This window comes from Camelus dromedarius, chromosome 12 (assembly GCF_036321535.1).
Source record: "Camelus dromedarius isolate mCamDro1 chromosome 12, mCamDro1.pat, whole genome shotgun sequence".
Taxonomy (NCBI): Eukaryota; Metazoa; Chordata; class Mammalia; order Artiodactyla; family Camelidae; genus Camelus; species Camelus dromedarius.
Window position 1 is genome coordinate 40551828 of NC_087447.1, and position 19227 is coordinate 40571054.

A 19227-nucleotide genomic window follows, 5' to 3' on the forward strand; every position below is an offset into this window, starting at 1 on the left:
TGGCCATTTTTATGTCTTTATTGGAGAATTGCTTGCTTAGGTCTTCTGCCCATTTTTGAATTGAGTTTTTTGTTGTTGTTGTTATTATGTTGTAGAAGCTATTTACATATTCTGGAAATTAAGCCCTTGTCAGCTGTATCATTTACAAATATTCTCTCCCATTTCATAGGTTGGTCTCCTGTAAATATGTTGGATCACATTGACTGATTTTGAATATTGACCTTTGCATTCCAGGAATAAACACTGCTTGGTCATGGTATAGCCTACTTTTTATATATTGCTGAATTTATCTCATTAATCTGTTTTTACTAATTTAAAAATATGGTAAGTTTGCTTATAGTCTTGGAAAGTGTTTTGCTTTGTATAGAATCCAGGCTGGCAGTTATTTTATTTCAGCATTTTCAAGACTATTTTGTTAATAATAATATTTATATCTGTATTTATGAGGGATATTGATTTGTAGTCTTTTTTTGTATTGCTTTGACTAGTTTTGTATCAGGGTAATTTTGGCTTCTTTAAGAGTTGCAAAGAATTCCATCCTTTTCTATTTTCTAGAAAATATTTTGTAAATTGGTGTTAAATTTTCTTCAAATGTTTGGTATAATTCTCCAGTGAAGCCATTTGGGCCTAGAGATTTCTTTTCAAGGAATTTTAAAATAATACATTTTTTGTAATAGTTGCAAGGCTATTTGAATGATACACTTCACTCTGGGCAAGCTATAGTGATTATTATCTTTAAAATTTTTTTTTTTTATTTTGGGGGTAGATAATCAAGTTTATTTATTTTTAGTGAAGGTACTGGGGATTGAACCCAGGACTCTGCACGTGCTAAGCAGAAACTTTACCACTTGAGCTACTCCCCCAGTGATCATTATCTTTTTAATGGTTATAGGATCTGTAGTGATGTTCCATTTACTTATCCTCTTTGTTATTTGTATTTTCTTTTTTTATTTCTTGATCAGTTTGATGGGGATTTATGCATTTTATTAGTCTTTTGAAAGAACCAACTTTTGGCTTTGTTGATCTTTTTGTATGGTTATTTCTTTATTTTTCATCTTAATATTTTTTTCCCTTTCTTTTTCTTTTTGGCTGTTTTTTTTCCCAACTCTTTAGATAGATCCTTAGATTTATCAAAATTTCTTCTTTTTTAAAATATGCACTTTGAGGGTATAATTTTTCTCTAAGCATCCTTTTAACTGCATCCCACTAATTTTGTTCTCTTAGGTTTTCATTATCATATAGTTCAAAGTATTGAAAATTTCATTAATATTTCTGACAAATTAATCTGTTTTCACTGGCTTTAAAATATAGTAATTTTGTTTATAATTTTGGGAAATGTTTTGCTATGTATAGAATCTAGGCTGGTAGTTATTTTACTTTCAAGATTATTTCATTGTTCTTTAGTTTCAATGGAAACTAAACAGCATAATGTTTTTGAGAGTCATTCATGTTTTTGTGTATATTAGTTAATTTTTTTAGGTTTTTGAGTAATATCCCATTGGATGGATATACCACATTTGGTTTATCCATTCATCCTTTATGGACAATTGGGTTGTTTTCAGCTTTTGTCTATTAATAAAGCTATGCGAACATTGTAATGGCATATTCCATGAAGGTGAAGGATGAGCAGCAGAAGGAAAAGAAAACCGGCTGCTGCAGAGTGTGACCAACTGGGGGATTTGGGTGAGGATCTTGGCAAGGAGGGAGGACTCTGGGATGCGGTGTGAGCCCCTGTCTGGGTCTGCCTTTGGGTGGGTACATAGAGCTTGCTGAAGCTCTCTTGGTTGGACTCCACTATCTCTCTTAGAGATACATTGTTACATTTCTACAAAACCAAATTGTGTGCAGTTTCCTGAACATTCTATATTCTCTCACATCTCTCTTGTTTTTGAATATCCTGTTTCAGTTGCTCTGCATGCCATTTATTTATTTTTTTAACTTCCTCTTTCTTTCTTTCTCTCTTTCTTTCTCTCTTTCTTTCTCTCTTTCTCTCTCTTTCTCTCTTTCTCTCTCTCTTTCTCTCTCTCTTTCTCTCTTTCTCTCTCTCGTTCTTTCTTTCTTTCTTTCTTTCTTTCTTTCTTTCTTTCTTTCTTTCTTTCTTTCTTTCTTTCTTTCTTTCTTTCTTTCTTTCTTTCTTCTTTCTTTCTCTTTCTCTCTTTCATTCTCTCTTTCTCTCTTTCTTTCGCTCTTTTTTGCCAGCTACATTTTAGGTACCATTTTAGATGCTAAGTATGGAGAGAACTGAATGTCTCAGTTTGCTGAACCTCCAAATCTTTGTGGCCCCAACTTCCTCCTCCCTGTCCCCTTCCTGACACTGCCCCAGAGAGATTCTTAGGTGTCAGTAATTGGAGTTTTAATGCTGGAGCTGCAAAACTAACCAGGGCTTCATTAATAAAGGGAACTGCGGGAGGCCACCCTGCCTGCACACTCAGGACTGGGGGTGGAGTTTTTGACCTTCTTTTGGTCTTGTTGACAAAAGATGCAAGATCAGGGAAAAGGCTGCCATCACTTTGGCTCAGCTTGGGTGTTATTCTGAACAAGCAAGTGAGACTGACCATGGGGTGAGGATGAGGTGGTACACAAGGTCTCTAGTCCTACAAGCTCATACCCCCTGTCTACACTGGCCTACAGAGTTAGTCTGACATTCTTCTTATCCAAAGAAAGGAATGAGGGGAAGTAATAGTCAAGAGGAGATGAAGAGCTGGTCTGTTTGTGCACTTTGTCTTTTAGTTGTAACTGGCCCAAACAGCTTTAAAAAAAAAAAATCTCTCCGTTCTTTAAAACAAAAATTTAATTTTAAAATATGAGGCAGCCAAGCTTCTGGGGGTCGAGGGAAGGGTATTAAGTAACTTGCCCAAGGCCACAAAGCTAAGAAAAAGCAGAATCAGGACTCAAGCTCAAGTCTGAAAACATAAAAGCCCAGGGCCTTTTCACCTTATCAAGCTGCCTGACTTAATGCTGGCTGGGGAGTCCTGTGAGCTGGAAACTAAACTTGACTTTGGCTTTCTTCCATCCTTCCTACTCCTTGGGTTGTAAAAACACATCTTAAGAAGTTGGGGAGAGCAGTATCTTCCTGAAAGTCAGGGAGCCTGCTGAGGCAGAGCCAACAGCCATGCCCGAGTGGAGTCCCATCACATCTGCCTGACGCACGCCTGTTCCACGTCTGAAGGGAAAATGCCGCAGAAGAGGGAGTGGGCATCATGTCCCCCCGCCCCCTCCATTCTGTATCTGATGGATGACGTAGTGAGGAGACCTACCTCTGAGAGGTCCACTCAAATTACTCACTTGAAAGATGAGCTGCTGAGAATGCCTCTCCTGGATTATTTATGAAGATGGAGAGGAAAGAGGCTTGGAAAAAAAGACTTGCAGAGAAAAGGAATCAGATGATGCTAAAGCGAGGAGAAAGAAAGGGACTGGAGAGGGGAAGGAGAAAGAGGCCAGGGCTGCTGTTGCTGTTGGGGTGCAGGTGGGGTGTCGGTAAGGTCAGAGGGAGAAGGCAGCCGGGAGATGCCAAGTGAACGGCGTGGGCTGCTTCCTGCCATCAGTACAAATCCTTGTAGCTGGGATCTCAGCTTCTACTGAGTGGAAACATAGTTTTGTTGATGCTCCTATTCAAGCCTGTCCCAGGTGATGATGGAGTGTCTCTCTACCATCCTTATGGTTCTGGCATGAGAGAATTCTACACGGTGAAAATAACTGCACACTTTCTGCCATGATATGTAGAATGCATCTATCCCGTGGGGTTTTGTCCTTCTTAAGTGACCCTCCACGTACATCCTCTGGGACCTGCCTCTGCCCATCATCTTTCCGCTCTTTTTTACCTTTGCAATCCCCTCCCTTCAGTCACCTTCTCTCCCAGCTTGAAAATAAAACTCCCCTTTCCTTATTCTTGCTTAACTTCTTTAAGCCTCAGTTTGCTCAGTTGTCAAAAATGGAGCTCATGCCACCTGTCTGGCAGGGCTTGGTGAGGTGGAGTCAGGTACATTGGAGAGCATGGTTTCCATTAGTGTGTGTGTCTTTCCTTTCTTCCTTTTCAGTCTTTCTTCTAAAACTGCACTGTCCAATATGATAACGGTTAGTCACGGGTGGCTTCCTACACTTGAAATGTGGCTGGTCCAATCTGAGATGGGCTGCCTATGTGAGCAGCATCAGGGTTGTGTGTTAACACCTGCAGGTCCTGCTGCTTGTTCTTGAAACCTTTGCTCCTGGCTCATGCTCGAATCTACCATTTGTTTTTTTCTGTCTGCATCATCTTGATTTATAGTGCATGTATCTCCTCCTGAGATACTTCCAAAGTGAATTTTATATATGCCACATGGCATACACACGCACACACATATGCACACACATATATTTTTAAAATAATAGTTTTATTGATAAAAGATATAATTCACATACCATAAACGTCATCTCTTTAAAGTATGCATACAATTTTGTGATTTCTTTTATAGAGAATTGTACAGCCATCACCACCATCTAACTCCAAAACATTTTTCTCACTCCTGAAAGAAACCCTGTTCAACCCTGTTCCAGTTACTTCCCATTCCCCCTTCCCTCCAGCCTCATGCTACCACTAATATGCTTTGTCTCTACGGATTTGCCTGGTCTGGATATTTCATATAAATGGAATCATACAATGTGTGGCCTTTTCACATGGCTTATATTTTATGTGAGATCATCCCAATTATAATCTCCACCTCTGGTGACAAGCCACGCTACTTCTTTTATGTGATGCAGTGACAAGCCAGTGCATGGAAGCTTAGTTTTGTTTGTATATGTGTACCCTTATGACCACTGTAGGAAATAGAGATCATCTTTGCTCCACAGGTAATGAACTTAAAGCACAGAGAGGTTGTAGCTGGCGTAAGATCACATATCTAGTAAATGGAAGGAAGAGCTGGGACAAAAGCCCAGCTTTTTTTTTTCTTCTTCTAAACTCCAGTGTTAAGATCCATGGGATCTTTTTCATCTTTTTCTCTTCTCTGAACCAAGCAGAGTATCTGACACTCATGTATATGTTTGTGAAATGAATAAATGATCCAGACAGTTAATCAGCTGAGGTGGTGGGGAGAGGGGAGTGGCCTCTGAACCCCAGATATTATTCTGCCAGAGCTCAAGCTGTTGGATGCCGCAGCTGACACTGAGCACCGGCCCAGCAGGCCATGTTACCCGAGCTGTGTAATCGTGCTGCCTGCCTGCCCTGGGGATGCTCTGCTGTCAATGTTGGCGCTCCTTTCACTGGGCCATTAGTGTGCCACTGGGGTGCAGCAGGAAAACCTCCCAGGGCACTCTTGGGGGCTGCGTGCGCCAGGAGGACAGCTTTCTACAAATCAGGATAGATGGAAATAGGAACCCAGTGGTGAGTAGGGTCACCCAGAGTAATTTCAAGTATGAATTGATTTCTCAGCTGGAGACGGTGTTGGTGTCCTGTTTCTCATTTGTGCTTCATTGTGCATATTACTTCATGTGGAAAATTAACAGGCAGATTAACCCCTCTGCACAGCCCAGGTTGGAGGAATAGGCAGGGCTCCTGTCTGGAATGCAAAATCTTGGCATAAGAAAGAGGCTGGCCACATGGCCAGGGCAAAGTGCAGACCCATGTCCTAGGTATCCAGGAGTACCTCCAGCCTGCCCATGGGCCACACCAGCCCTAAGGATGCTGGAAAGGAAACACCATGTCATTTACTGAGATCTGTGGCTTTCTAGTGACTGAGGTGTCATAGCTGAGTAGAAGAGCAAATTAACCCCAAAAAGCCAGATCAATCAGAGCTCCATCCACTGGCCAGGGAGCCCCTGTTCTCCCAGAACTGGGGAGAACAGCTTATTTATTCTCTGTGTCTGATGATCTCTTCCCAGTTGCTTGTGGTGTCATCTTCTGTCTCTTAATCCCATCACTTGCTTAGACCTTTAGTGTGAAAGTTCCTTCGGATCTACCCCTGCTTACACTCCCCTCCGCCTCTGCCTCCCCCAGCTCAGCTTGCACTACTCTTCTCTTTATTCTTTCTTCTCGACATACTGACTTTTAGTCCTTTCGTATTTCATTCTGCCCCAGGGTCTTTGAACACATAATTTCCTCTGCCTTACCTGTTCTCTGGGCTGAACTCCACTCAGTTTAAATGTCATTTCCTTAAGGGAAGCATTTTCTGATTTCATGCCTCCCATCTCAAACCATGATATGGTGTCATTCTCCTATATTTCTCTATTAACAGCATTTTCAAAACTGCAATTAAATAATTAGTCTGTAATTAGTTGTTTAATGACTGCCTTTTGTGTTACACTGTTAGCTCCGAGACAGCAGACTGTGTCAGTCTTATTCACCTTTGTGTCTCCAGTGTCGAGCACACTGCCTCGGGTAGAATGTCCTCAAAAATGCGTTGGATGAATGAAAGTCTTTTTTTTTCCCCCTTGGCAGGTGGTTCTTTCTGAATTTAAACTTGGCATTTTCAGGAGAAACTTGCTAATTACTGAGTACATTTAGTCCTGAGAATCACATTGTAAACCATATATAAGCCAAAGTACCACACAGTCTAACCTTGGTGCATTGTCACTTGCGAAGAAGCAGGACTCAATGCAAAATAAGGTTTCCTTCCATTTCTAGCTCATATCCTGTCTCTACCCTGACCCTCCACTTCCTACATTTTATTAGGCAGATTGATTGAGCTGGGAGTGCAATGGCAGTCCCTACCCACGAGGAACTTGTAGGCTGATTAGTTGGGAGGCTCTTGATATAGTCCAGGCAAGAGATTATGGTAACTTGGAAACCAATGGGGTGGACACATTTAAGGTATTTTTAGGAGGTAAAATTGATAAGGGATATAAGGTCATTGGGGTTGACATCCTGTATCAGCCCCAGTCCAGATGATTAGTCCAAGTTGTTCATGGTAATTTCATCCTCCTATTTCCTGGGGATTAATTTTTAAACGGTCATGTGACTCAGTCCTATTTGATTCTGAGACATGAGAAGTCCACTGGGGGATTTGTGGGGGAAAATTAATTCCCTCTTAAACAGAGAACCACGGAGGGAAACATCCCTCCTTTGCTGGATGTGAACAAAGAACTTGTTCTCTGTTCTTTCAGATTACTTGTATCTGTGACTACTAGTGCCATGAGGTTGGAGGGTGGAGGGAATAGCCACAGAAAGGAAGAGATATGGAGAGAATCTGAGCCATTGCCGACATCACTGAGTTGCTGGTTTTGATCCTCTGAGTCACACTAGCTGGAATTCTAGACACATGAAATAATGAATTTTCTACAGTAGTTAAGACATTTGGTTGCATTTTCTATTACTTGCAGCAGAAAGCATCCTTAATGATACAGAGGGAGCAGTGGAAGCTCAGTGGGCACAGCAATGCCTCTGGCTTGCTAGAGGCTTTCCAGTAAAAGGGACCGTGGGCAGGTAGCATCATGCCTCTTTGTTACCTTGTAGGGCTGGGCCTCCCATTTTCTCTTCTGACCTGCTGAGGGCTGGAGCTGAGGCAGCAGCTGGTGCCCTCAATATGTCTGGTTGGAAAGGGCTGAAAAAGGACCCAGATCAAACGGTAAACAGTGAATTTCTCTTTTGGGCTTTGAATTTACATCGAAAGGGGAAGGTTTTTACTTACTGATGTATTTATTTTTAATCAGTTTATGTTCTACTCTTACTCTTCTTAGATAATATATTTCAAGGATTCCCCACCCCCACTCCAAAGAAATACTCTAGTACAGTATCAGTGATAGAAATCAACATGTAGGAACGAGCAAAGATTCTTCCATTCTCCCACAACCAGCACAATCAAAGTGTTTTCTTTGCCTATGCTTCCTTGAAATTCTTGTTTCTATTCATGCAAAAAGATACAGAATGCAATCATAGCTCAGGCATCATTAATTTTTTTATTGAGGTATGACATTCATGCTGTGAAGTGCCCATAACTGTACAGCTGGAAGACTTTTCACGTGTGTTCACTTTTGTAACCATCCCTGGCCCCCCACCCCTGCCAGTTCAAGACATAAAACACTTGACTGGGTGTCGTTTTGTAGTTTGATTTTAAATCTAATGTCATAGTAGAATCATGCTGCCCTGCTGTTTATCCTAAGATTTTTAGTGTGCTAGATGGTCTTCCTACTGCTGACTATGAAAGGCTTTAAAAATTCAATCAGTTGGCTGCGTCACAGGTATCTGAGCCAACTCACATCACTGGACATTAAGATTGTTTAAAATTCTTCCAGATCACAAATAATGCTTCAACAGTCTCAACAGTAGAGTCAGAAATTGGCAGCTTGTAGCCTGGATTCTGTCCACATACCCATTTTATTAGGCTTGTTTGGTGTTGGCACACACAGTATCTTTAAGAATACTTGCGTTTTGTTGCAAACTTTTACGACTTGAGAGCAAGAGCTCACATGGAAATCTGGATCTCTTGCTCAGAAGGTCTGGCCGCACGGGCCACACTCCCAGCAGCGGCAGTCATGTAGGGATGGGTATACGGGCCCTAGTTTGCCAGTCCCTGTGGCTCCCCGTGTTTCCTTCTATCAGGCCTGTTCACTAGTTAGCAGCATCTGCCTGGGTCCAGTAGGCACTTGAGTTTGCTCTCCCCGGCACATGGCTTCTTTTTCCTTGATGCCTATAAAGATGTCATTTATGCATGAGGTTGCTGATAACCCCAAGGAAATCATAACTAGAAGCACGTTCAGAAGAGCATAGTGAAAAACAGAGCATGACTGTTGTGTCCAAGGTACCCTAGTGGCAATCACTGCCCCTGCCTTGGGCCCAGTCATGTCCTCTGTGGGCCTCAGTGTTTTCAAACTTCAAGCGAGAATGATACCCACTCAGGGAGCAACTGTGAAGGTCTGATAGTGTTTGGAACACAGGAGGCAATCAACAAATGGCGGTTAAGTAAAAAAAAAAAAAAAAAAAAAAAACTACTGAAAAGTATTCTTTATGGTTAATGTATCCAATTCTAGTTCTTGAATGGCAAAATTTACTTTCAAAAAAAAGATTTAATTTCTTCTGAATTTGCTGTTCATTCAAAAGGTCTCCAGAGACACCTATCAAGTTTTAATAACAGCAGTGATAATAATGATAAGTGGGTAGGATTTAATAATGTGATGTGGGAGTGTCTAAAGAGTGACCTTAATATTATGATTTAATTGAGATGGTAAATTAAAAATGTGCTGTGTTGCTCCACCATACCAAGGAGGTTAAAATGGGAGCGAGTTGGTCCTTCACATTGCTGTTTGAGCTGATGTCTCTTTAGGAAGATCATGATTGCCACCGACTAAGTATGGGCTCTTTCAGTTATTTTTAACAGGTCCAGAAGTTCTTTGGGGAGAATCTCTAGCAATACACACAGGCTTCCCTCCAGAATTTTGAGAACATGAAGTATTGACCCAGGTAGGAGAAACATTTCGTAGAAAATAATTTGTCTTTCTCTTAGGTCCCACCATCAACTGCAGACCTAGGAGTCATTTTTGTCTTTTTTCCCTCCTCTACATCCAAACCATCAGTAAGTCTGTCAATTCTCCTTCCCAACTGTCTCTCAATTTAGTTTACTTCCCTTTATACAGACTGACACCACCCTCACCTAAGCCAAAATGCATTCTCCACAAGGCAGCCAGGGCAATCTTTCAAACATTCAGCTCCCATCACATCACCCTACTTTTCAGAATTCTTCCATGTCTCCCATTTCACTTCAAATAAAACCCAAACAAACTACTTATCAGGGCACATGAAGCTCTGAATGATCTGTCCCCAAGTGTCTCTCCAATTTTTTCTCACACAACTCTCCCCGCTTGTTCATTGCACTCGAACAACAGTGATCATCTTTCACACCAAATCCTGCCCCAGCTCAGAGGCTTTGCTCATGCCTTACCCCTGCCTGGAACCCCAGCCCCTACCCTGTGTTCTCCATCTTTTTTTTTTTTTTTTTGAAATACAGTTGATTCACAATGTTGTGTTAGTTTCTGGTGCACAGCATAGTGATTCAACATATACACATATTCCTTTTCATATTCTTTTTCATTATAGGTTATTATAAGCTATTGAATATAGTTCCCCATGCTATACCATAGGACCTTGTTGTTTCCATCTTTCTTTGTAACATTGGCTTCTTCAGGTCTCCGGTTAAAAGTCACATTTATAGCCTATCTAAGGAGGCTCTCTGTTATCCTTTCCTGCAACGTTTTATCCTTCACACCCTTCATGCACTCTGTGGTGATTTTATTTGTATCCCTGTTGATAGTCTGTCTCCCTGTACTAATGTAAGTTTCACAAGCACTGAGGCCACACCTCTCACTGACCAGTTATATGCACAGCTGCTAGCACATTGCTGGGCATGTAGCAGGCATCGATAAGTATTAATTAAATGAAAGAAAGAAAGGATGGACATAACTGCTATGAGAATTCAGAGTAGTCTCAGGAGAGTTTTTCTAGGATGTGATGGCTAGAAAGAGCATTAACCTAGCCAGCTATACCAGCATGTAGCATCTGTACAGTATTGCTCACAGAGGGAAGCCTTTTAAAGGATCTAAAAGAGTTGAGAGCCAGAGACTGAGATAATGTTAGCTTATCTCTAGCACTGTTCAGAGGATGTTCTGGGTTCCAGACAAATTATCATTTTCATTTTTCTCTGAAAACTAATGACTTAGCATCTGGTTTATCAATCAGTGTCTTGTAAGTTTGGTTGGCATGCATTAGAGCTCTTGAACCTGATCAGTTCTGAGAAAGCGGACAGATCTAATCAGCTGAGTGTCTGATACACCTTGGTCTCTTACTAACCCTTAATCTGTTGTTTGGCTCTGACCCAGCTCTCATTCTGCTCTGACTCAGGGTGCGCAATTCTGGTCCTGCCTATTCTGTCTCCACTTTCTGACCTTGGCCCTTCCTCCTCTCTGCTTAACATCCCATCTCCTTCCTTCCCATTGTATGCCTTGATATAGTGAACTCAAGCCAGATTTCAGGCTTAAGAACCATTAAGTTGGGATACATCTTCATGTCAGTAAACTGAAATTAACTTATTTTAGGTTTGACAACATTATGTCAACATAGTTGGCAGCCCCTACTGGTGAAGTGTGAGATTACAACCTGGCTCTGTTAGACATGTCCAGGTGAAAAAATAGGAAAAAAACAAAACTCTAGGATCTCTGAAGTGGGACTGGAAGACTGCCCAGATGTAGAAGAATACTGAGTTCTGGAGGAGAGTAACAAGATAGAATTAATAAAATGAGAAGATCTACAAAAGAAAAGTAAATTTCTAAATGTGGGGAGTATTCCTCTTAGGGTCAGGGTCAGCTAGTTCCTTTCTATTATTCTGGTAAATATGGAGGAAGTTACTCTTCCTTGTCTCCATTTTCAGCTCCCTGGTCTGGTTTTATTATTATTAATTATATTATTTTAAGACCATAGGGATCGTCTGATGAAAGATTTGGCTGTGATTTGATAACTCATCACTCTTAAGAGTGAGAGTGTTCAGGATCCTGGACCACACTAGTGTGTCTGGGTCTGGTTGTTTCTGAGTACTTCCCGGTACAGACCTGCACTGAAGTGTAATGTATGGGAAAGTTGTGGAGTATAACATGCTTATTATCTATGAACTTATTCCGTCTTGTCTGCATCATACACACCTGTTAGAGCCTCTACCACTTCCTCTTCCCTTAGTCCCATTACTCTCATATTTGTAAAAGGAACAAGCTAGAAATAGTGGCACTAACAACAATCATGAAAGTATTCAGGATTCAGCCAAGAAGAGAAATGACAAAGATGTGGGTTCAAATCCCAGCTTCAGCACTTATTTCCTGTGTATCTCTCTGAGCTTCAGTTTCCCCTTAACAGCACTAAAATCACAAGGTCCCGGTGAGGATTCACTAAAAGTAGGCAGAGTACCTTACATGGTGTTTGCACTCAATAAATTTTCCTTTCCCCCCTTCTCAAGTATGTTAACTTTTTAAAAGTCATCTGGAGAGGCAAGGATTAAAACCAAAGAATGTTGCTTTAACGGTATAATTTCAGGCGGTGAGTGGCGTAGATATTTTTGGATTGCAGCTCCTCATGTGCTCTGGACATTATAACATGGAGGTGACTTCCTTCTCTGCCTGCATTTAATGGCAGTTGGGCTTTGTCACTATGATTTCAGTATAATAAGCCTTCCTGGTCCTCGTCTCTGGACTATAAAATTGATCCTGTTGAAAGACACAGAAGGGGAGAGAGATTCTTTGACTAAGTTTTGTTTAGTTCTAGTAAATATTTCTTGAATCCCCTCCTTCCTCTTCAGCCCCATCCCCACTGTCATGGTTCAGGAATTCATCATTTTCTACGTGTATCACTGCATCAGCCTCCTAACGGCCTTCCTCTCCTCTCCACCCTTCACACAGCAGGCAGAGTGATCTTTCAGAAACATGCGTATGGTCCTGTCAACTCTTTACTTAAAAGCCTTCCATGGCAGTGTGCTTTCTAGCCACAGTGGTTCTCAGCCTCTGGTGTCATAACACATTGGGGTGTCACATCGGTTGTAAGACAGATTCATCCAACCACCCATTCAACAAATATTTCTTGAACATCTACTATGTGTCAGTTACTGATGTCAGTGTTTGGGGAGGGCATCAGTAAACAGAACAGATGAAAATCTCTGCCTGTTGTCAGAAGCTTGTTAGTAATAAGAGTTAAAGTCCTGAAGATTGTGAATGATTTATCTGTTTGAATATTTTAGTGGATACGTGTTTATTTCCACAATAGCATTATCCTAAATCACTTGCATGGTGAGGAACTCCTTGATGGGGAGTGGAAGGGGGGATTTATAGCTAGTAGTCCGGGAATTGTGTGTAAATCTGGGCAGGCCTGTGGCAGTGTGCATCTGAATAGTGTCATCATTTGTCCAAAAAGAAAAAAAGTTAGTATTGCTTCTTGTCCGCAAGAGAGGGGGCATACAGTTTTTAGCCTTTGTTATTTGGCCTCCACTTACCCCATTGACCTCATTCTCTACTGCTCCCTGCTTTTCATGGCACACTATTTGATCCTTACCCTTTCAAACTGATTGAATGTCTCACGATTAGAAGGGTTTGAGTCATAGATAACTGGAGTACATAAATAATTTTCTTACTACAAGGCCAGAGGTCACATCCTTGTGAGAGAAAGGACTAAGTCCATATTGTAAACTGAAAATAAGGAGCCAAAAGGGAATTTGGTGGGACTATCAAATTCCTGCTATTAGATAATATTTATAGTGTTTTAGAAAAGCATCTATCTTGGCATTTGATGAAAATAGACAGTGTTATGATAATAAATCTGAAAACAATTATTGGTATGTTATTCTTTGATCAAAAGTATAGTAAACACATTGGAGGATGGAATAGTTTTGGAGGATAAGAGAGAAGTTGTGCAGGGACTAGTCTCATCTTGTCCATGTATGAGGTAGGAATGGACAAAAATGAACTGGAGAAGAAGACTCGGACTATCACATGGAACTCCTGAGTGATGCAAGTAGGAACAAAGGTCTGGAAGATTCCTGCAACCATCAGGACTGCTCCCCATTGCGAAGTGGGCTTCTCCCACACTTCCAGTCAGTGCACACTATGTACAGCCTTACCTCTGAGCGACATGCCCAACTCATCTTATGCTCAGAGCAAAGTTTTTCTCTTAATTCTTTCAACTGCAGATGTTGGAACTTGTCTTCCATTTGTGATGTCAAAAGTGATGCTTAACACACCTTGTGGCAGCTTGAAGAGGGAGAAAGTAAGGTATCAAAGAAGCTGCTCTTGTCCGGGTTTTTATAGCAAGGTGTGAAAGTGAAAACTTTAAGCTAGCACAGAGATGGCTGGTTGGAAAAGATCTGGTTAAGAGTCCAAAAGTGGTGTTGGGTGGACAGTCCCCTACATTTTTGACTCCAGGATACTCAGTATGGCTGGTTAGTAGTTCATTAGGGCACAGTCATTACGAGGTGTGGGAGAATTGAACAACTTCCAAGTCATCCCTCGGATATATTTCAGTGTCTTTCCTTAGGGCACAGTCATTACGAGGTGTGGGAGCATTGAACAACTTCCAAGTCATCCCTCGGATATATTTCAGTGTCTTTCTTTCTTTCTTTCTTTCTTTCTTTCTTTCTTTCTTTCTTTCTTTCTTTCTTTCTTCTCTCTTTCTTTCTCTCTCTTTCTTTCTCTCTCTTTCTTTCTTTCTTTCTTTCTTTTGTTTTTTCGTTCTTTCTTTCTTTCTCTCTCTCTCTTTCTTATTAATTAATTAATTAATTTTCAGGGTTTTTATTTTTATTTTTAATTTAAAAAATTAAAAAAAATATTTCAGTGTCTTGAAGCAGGAGACAGAAGCAGGAACTCAAAGCTACGAGTCCTTCTGGGGAACATAAGGAGGAAGAGAATAGCAAGCAGGCCAAGGGGCCCAGAGCCCGTGATTCTTCCACTATTGAAATAACCTTTGGAGATTATGTCACAATGTTCTCAGGGCCAGGGCCTCTTAGAGAGCTGTGCCCCTCCCCACCCCTTTCTGCCCCCCTAAACAGGGCTCAGCAATTCTCTCCTCACAAGGGCCACTATTCAGTTATTTTGGTCCTTGCAGCCAAAGCCTCAGTGGCTGGCCTCTCTCCAGCAGTGGGTGAAATGCGGTGAGGGGCCATGCTGGGCTGACCCACACTTTGTAATTAACCCTCCTCATTAGCAGCTCCCTTGCTTCCAATGGGGCAGTGCACACATGTTTGTGGTTATGTAACTGCCAAACAGGGTTGGGCCGGCCGTTTGTTGGCATCCTAATTGTCTCCAATCACAGGGAAATGAATTGCAGTGAGCAAAGTAATGAGAAGCGATGCACCCTGGCTGCCAGCCAAGGGCTCCAAACTGTCAGCTGCAAAGCCTGGGAATCTGCCATCAAAGCAGGGCACTGGGGGCTGGGCTGGGGCCAGGGAAGCCAGAAGCCAGGTGCCAACCTGCTTAAGGAGGGCTTTTGGGGGCCAGCAGGAGAGGTGTTGGGACCTGGGGAAGGACAACACTTGAGTGCAGGAGAAAGGACAGATTTGAGCACTTTCTCTTGCAACCTCTCCTTCCTCTCGTCTGATCCCCAAATGCCTCCAATGCCACCTGAGCAGTGGACTTGAGAGCACAGGGAAGTGAAGAGAGGGCAGGGCAGGGCATAAAGAGGAGGGGAGTTCATAAAAGAGGTCGGCATGGGTTTCACTGATGGAGAGGGGGAAAAAGATCTCAACGAACTGTTATTCTCTACCCCACCTTGAGTTTGCTGTTGCTGCTGCTGCCATGGTGGTAGCTTGGGTGGTGCTTGGGTGGTTCTGGCCCCACCGCCATCACTGTGGCAATCACTGCTGCTGCTGGTGTAGTTATTTCAATGATGGGGATTCCAACGATGAGTGACAATAGGCATGGAAACTCCAGAGTTTCAAGTCAAGATTATCTTCTATGAGTGAAATTAGGCAGAAGAAAAAAATGTCATAGAATGAGACCAATGCTCTCTAGAAATGTCCCGAGAGATCATAAAACGGGCAGTTAGTAAAAGGCGGTTATTAAAAAGGAGTTTAGGAGTACCAAGTCTATTGAGCCTCGTCGAACCGGAGAATCTCACATCTTTATGTGCATTACCTTGGCTGCAGCTGGAACCTAATGACTGCTCGATGCTTGAAGAAGATTTGCTGATAGAGAAAACTGGTCTGCAATGAGCTTGCAGGGGGGAGTCCCTTAGGCCAGATTTGTCACTGAGTGCCCAGCATCATCTAGGGAAGAGGGTCTGAAAATCAGGCAGAGTATTCTTGACCTAAAGAAGCCCTCCTGTTGTAGGTCAGAATATTTCATAGGGGCTCACAGTGGTTGAGTGGAAATTTCTCCAGAACCATTCAGTTCCTGTTGATGTACTGACTTACGAATTCATTCCATAAATATTTATTGGATACCAACTTTATGGCAGACACTTTGCTAGTCCCTGGGAATAGAGAAGTGGACAGAGCAGACACAGCCCCTGTCACCATGGAGCATTTAGCAGAGGAGAGAGTACGGAGAGTGGGGCAGGAGGGTCCTGGAGGGAGAGCGAGCATGGTATGTGCAGAGCACGGAGAGAGGGAGAATGGCAGGGTGACTGGTGAGGAAGGCGGGGCCCAGGTTGGGGAGGGCCTTTGCCCTGTGCTCAGGAACTTGGACCCTATTCTGATGGCAACTCTGTTAATTAGAACTTTTTTGGTTGCAAGTGAAAGAAATTCAACTCAAGTACCCTGTAGTCAAAAGGGGAATTTATTGGCTTGGAAGCCATGGGAGAGATGAACACTGTTCACTGATAGGAGGATCAGAGATGAGGATGGACTCAGGACACCAAGGGATGGGGAGCTTGAACATGGCTAGGATTTCCCTGCCTCTCCCATGTGCCAACTTCTGCCTCTCTTCTTACACACTTTTTCCAAATGGTAGCGAAAATGGCTACCTATAGTTTCTGAGTTTTACCTTCTAGCCTCCACCACTGGAGAGGGACTCACTGTCCTTCCTCCTGTCCCAGGTCACATATCCTGGGGAGGAGGCTTATGGCTTATTTGGGTCCAGGGTCCACCCAAGACCAGTCAAGTCTGTCTAGAAGGTGGAGTTTATTAAAGAACTCATCAGCTGCTGTAGGAACTATGTAACTTGTGTGGGGTGAGGTGGGGGTACTGGATATCCCGTGGATGTCTGCTACAGCAGTCAGTGCCCCCTAGGCAATCTCTAGATTTCTAAAGCAGGTTTCCAAGGTACCGTAATTCTGGAACAGATGCAAATACTGGTGTTAGGTCACTGGAAAATGATATCATATTTGGCAAGTAATTGATTAATAAGTCATATATGTATATGACTTATGGCTTACAGCAGTGGTTGGCACATAGTATGCTACCTAAGTGTTAGTGATTATCATTATGATAACGATGATGATGATGATTATCCATTCCCTTTGTGTATAGGGGCATAATTCAGTTCAGGACTCACACAGCTAACAACCAGGGTTATAAAGACCCTGTCTAGGTAGGGACAGCCTGAGCCTCCAGCCAGTACTCTCCGTATCTCCATTTCATCTCCCTGTAGCTTCACTCTCAATGACAGCAATTTTGATGGATGCCAGGGATTCTGTTACTAGGAAGTAATGATAAGTCTCCAGCAGTAACCATATTTTCTTTCTGCTATTCACTTCCAAACACATGGTATGTGCTCAATAAGTAGTTGATACAGGCAAGTGATAAATGAAATCGGACTAGAGAACTCTTCTCATTGTGCGTGCCTACATTTGAGTAAGCTAGGGTTTTTCACCAAACTTTTTGTTTGCAGCAGAATCTCCATGGATCCTCTAATAACAACCTTGACAGGCAAAGCTCCAAGCAAACATTAATTAGGTCTCTTAACACCCTTGTAAATCAGTGAGCCATATGGCAGTTATAAAAAAAAGAGATAATTTTAAGGAGCAAGAAATCTTAAAATGGTTGTTTACTTTATCGTAACAGAGAAATAATTTACATCTACACACAAAAATGAATATTCAGAACCATGAGTAGGACAGAAATGCTTGGCTTATTTCTGATGAGCTAGAATCAACAAGATTAGATTTTTGATCTCCCTGAGGGCAAAAGTGTAAGCATTCTCTTCTTTGTGTTCCCAATTCATATACCTTGTCCTTGACCCAGACTGTCTGATAGAACTTTCTGTGATGGTAGAAATGTTCTACATCTGCACTGTCTAATATGATAACCATTAGTGGCTAGTGTGACTGAGGAAATAAATGTTTAACTCAATTTTAATGTAACTTAAATGCCATATGTGGCTACAGTCATCATATTGGACAGAGCAATCTCAGGCCACAGTGTGCAGATTTGGAAACTTACTGTGATTTGGAAGGGGACATACAAGAGATGTTAATATAGTGTTAACCAGATTGTAGTCTACATGCAGGGTGCGGGAATTGTCATAAGGGTGAGATTATTCATTATCTCAGTCATCACCGGCCACTCATTCATTCATTCATTCATTCATTCATTCCAAAACCATATATTGAGCACCTACTATGTGCCAGGCTCTGCACTGAGCAAGAAGGCTACAATTAAAGGCTAATAATTGTTCTGGTTTAGGGATGAAGTGGAGACATGAGCAGATTAAAAAAGAGATATTGAAGTTGTGATGTGTTGTTTAGATTAGGGGCAAGCACATGAGCCGTAGGACTATAGAGAAGGGGAAACTAATTCAGCCTGGGGGGGGGGTAAAGAGGGGTGGGCAGGTCACAGAAGGTAAAGTTTTCTCCTTCCATCCTTCCTTCCTTCCCTCCCTGGGGAAGATAACATTTTCTTTAGTGAAACCCTGAGGTTGCATCTGAAGTAATAAGGGTGCTGCTGGCCAGATGCACACATAAGTGCTCCCTTCTGAGAAATGGTGGGGATGTCTGGGGTGAAGGGTGCTGGAAGGTCTGAAGTTGGCTTTGGGGAAAGCAAAGAGCCTGGCATGGTACCAGGGGAACCATCCTTCAGAAAGAGAAATGTACTTACTTGAGCAACCTGGGTTATGCAGGTGGGCTGACGGTAATCTGAGCAAGGTGAGCCTTGAGGTGAGAAGGCTGACTCAGTGACTTTGCTGCTTTATATGCATGAACATCTTTCTGGGGTCCCTGCTGTCTTAGTCCTGCTCAGGCTGCCATAACAAAATGCCATTGATGGAGTGATTTAGCAGACATTTATTTCTCACAGTTCTGGAGGCTGGGAAGTCCATGATCAATGTTCTTGGTAAGAGTTCTCTTCTTGGCTTGGAGGTGGCCATCTTCTCACCATGTCCTCACCTGGCCTTTCCTCAGTGCATATGGAGATAGCTTTCCTCTTTCTCTTCTTATAAGGACACTCTTTCCATGATGAGGGCACCACCCTCATGACTCTAACCCCAATTACCTCCAAAGGCCACATTTACAAAGACCATCATGTTGGGGATTGGGGCTTCAACATATGAATTTTGGGAGGATAAAAACATTCATCTGCATTGAGCAAATGACCAGGTTTGAGGCTTGGTACACACCTTTGGATTTCTCAAAGGTATATGCAGAGTTTGCTTCTACCTGTATCGCAAGACCATTCATAAAACCCAGGCAGGAGCAGAGGGGCTTCTGACTGCAAATGTTGCATAATTGATATTCTGCTCCCTGCTAGGTGGGCCTGGAAGAGATTATTTGTCCTCCTGGGGTTTGCCTTTCCCATCACACGTCTCTTATTCAGAAAGCAAGGGTCTGTGTTCCCTGAATATGCACAGCTGGCTGGCCAAGGA

At 42.3% G+C, this 19227-nt stretch overlaps 1 pseudogene; it reads right to left on the bottom strand.

Annotated features, from left to right (window-relative positions):
- LOC105086711 (ferritin light chain-like) overlaps positions 1-13569 on the bottom strand; it is a 49618-nt pseudogene extending 36049 nt beyond the window's left edge.
- Between the last annotated feature and the right edge of the window lie 5658 nt (positions 13570-19227).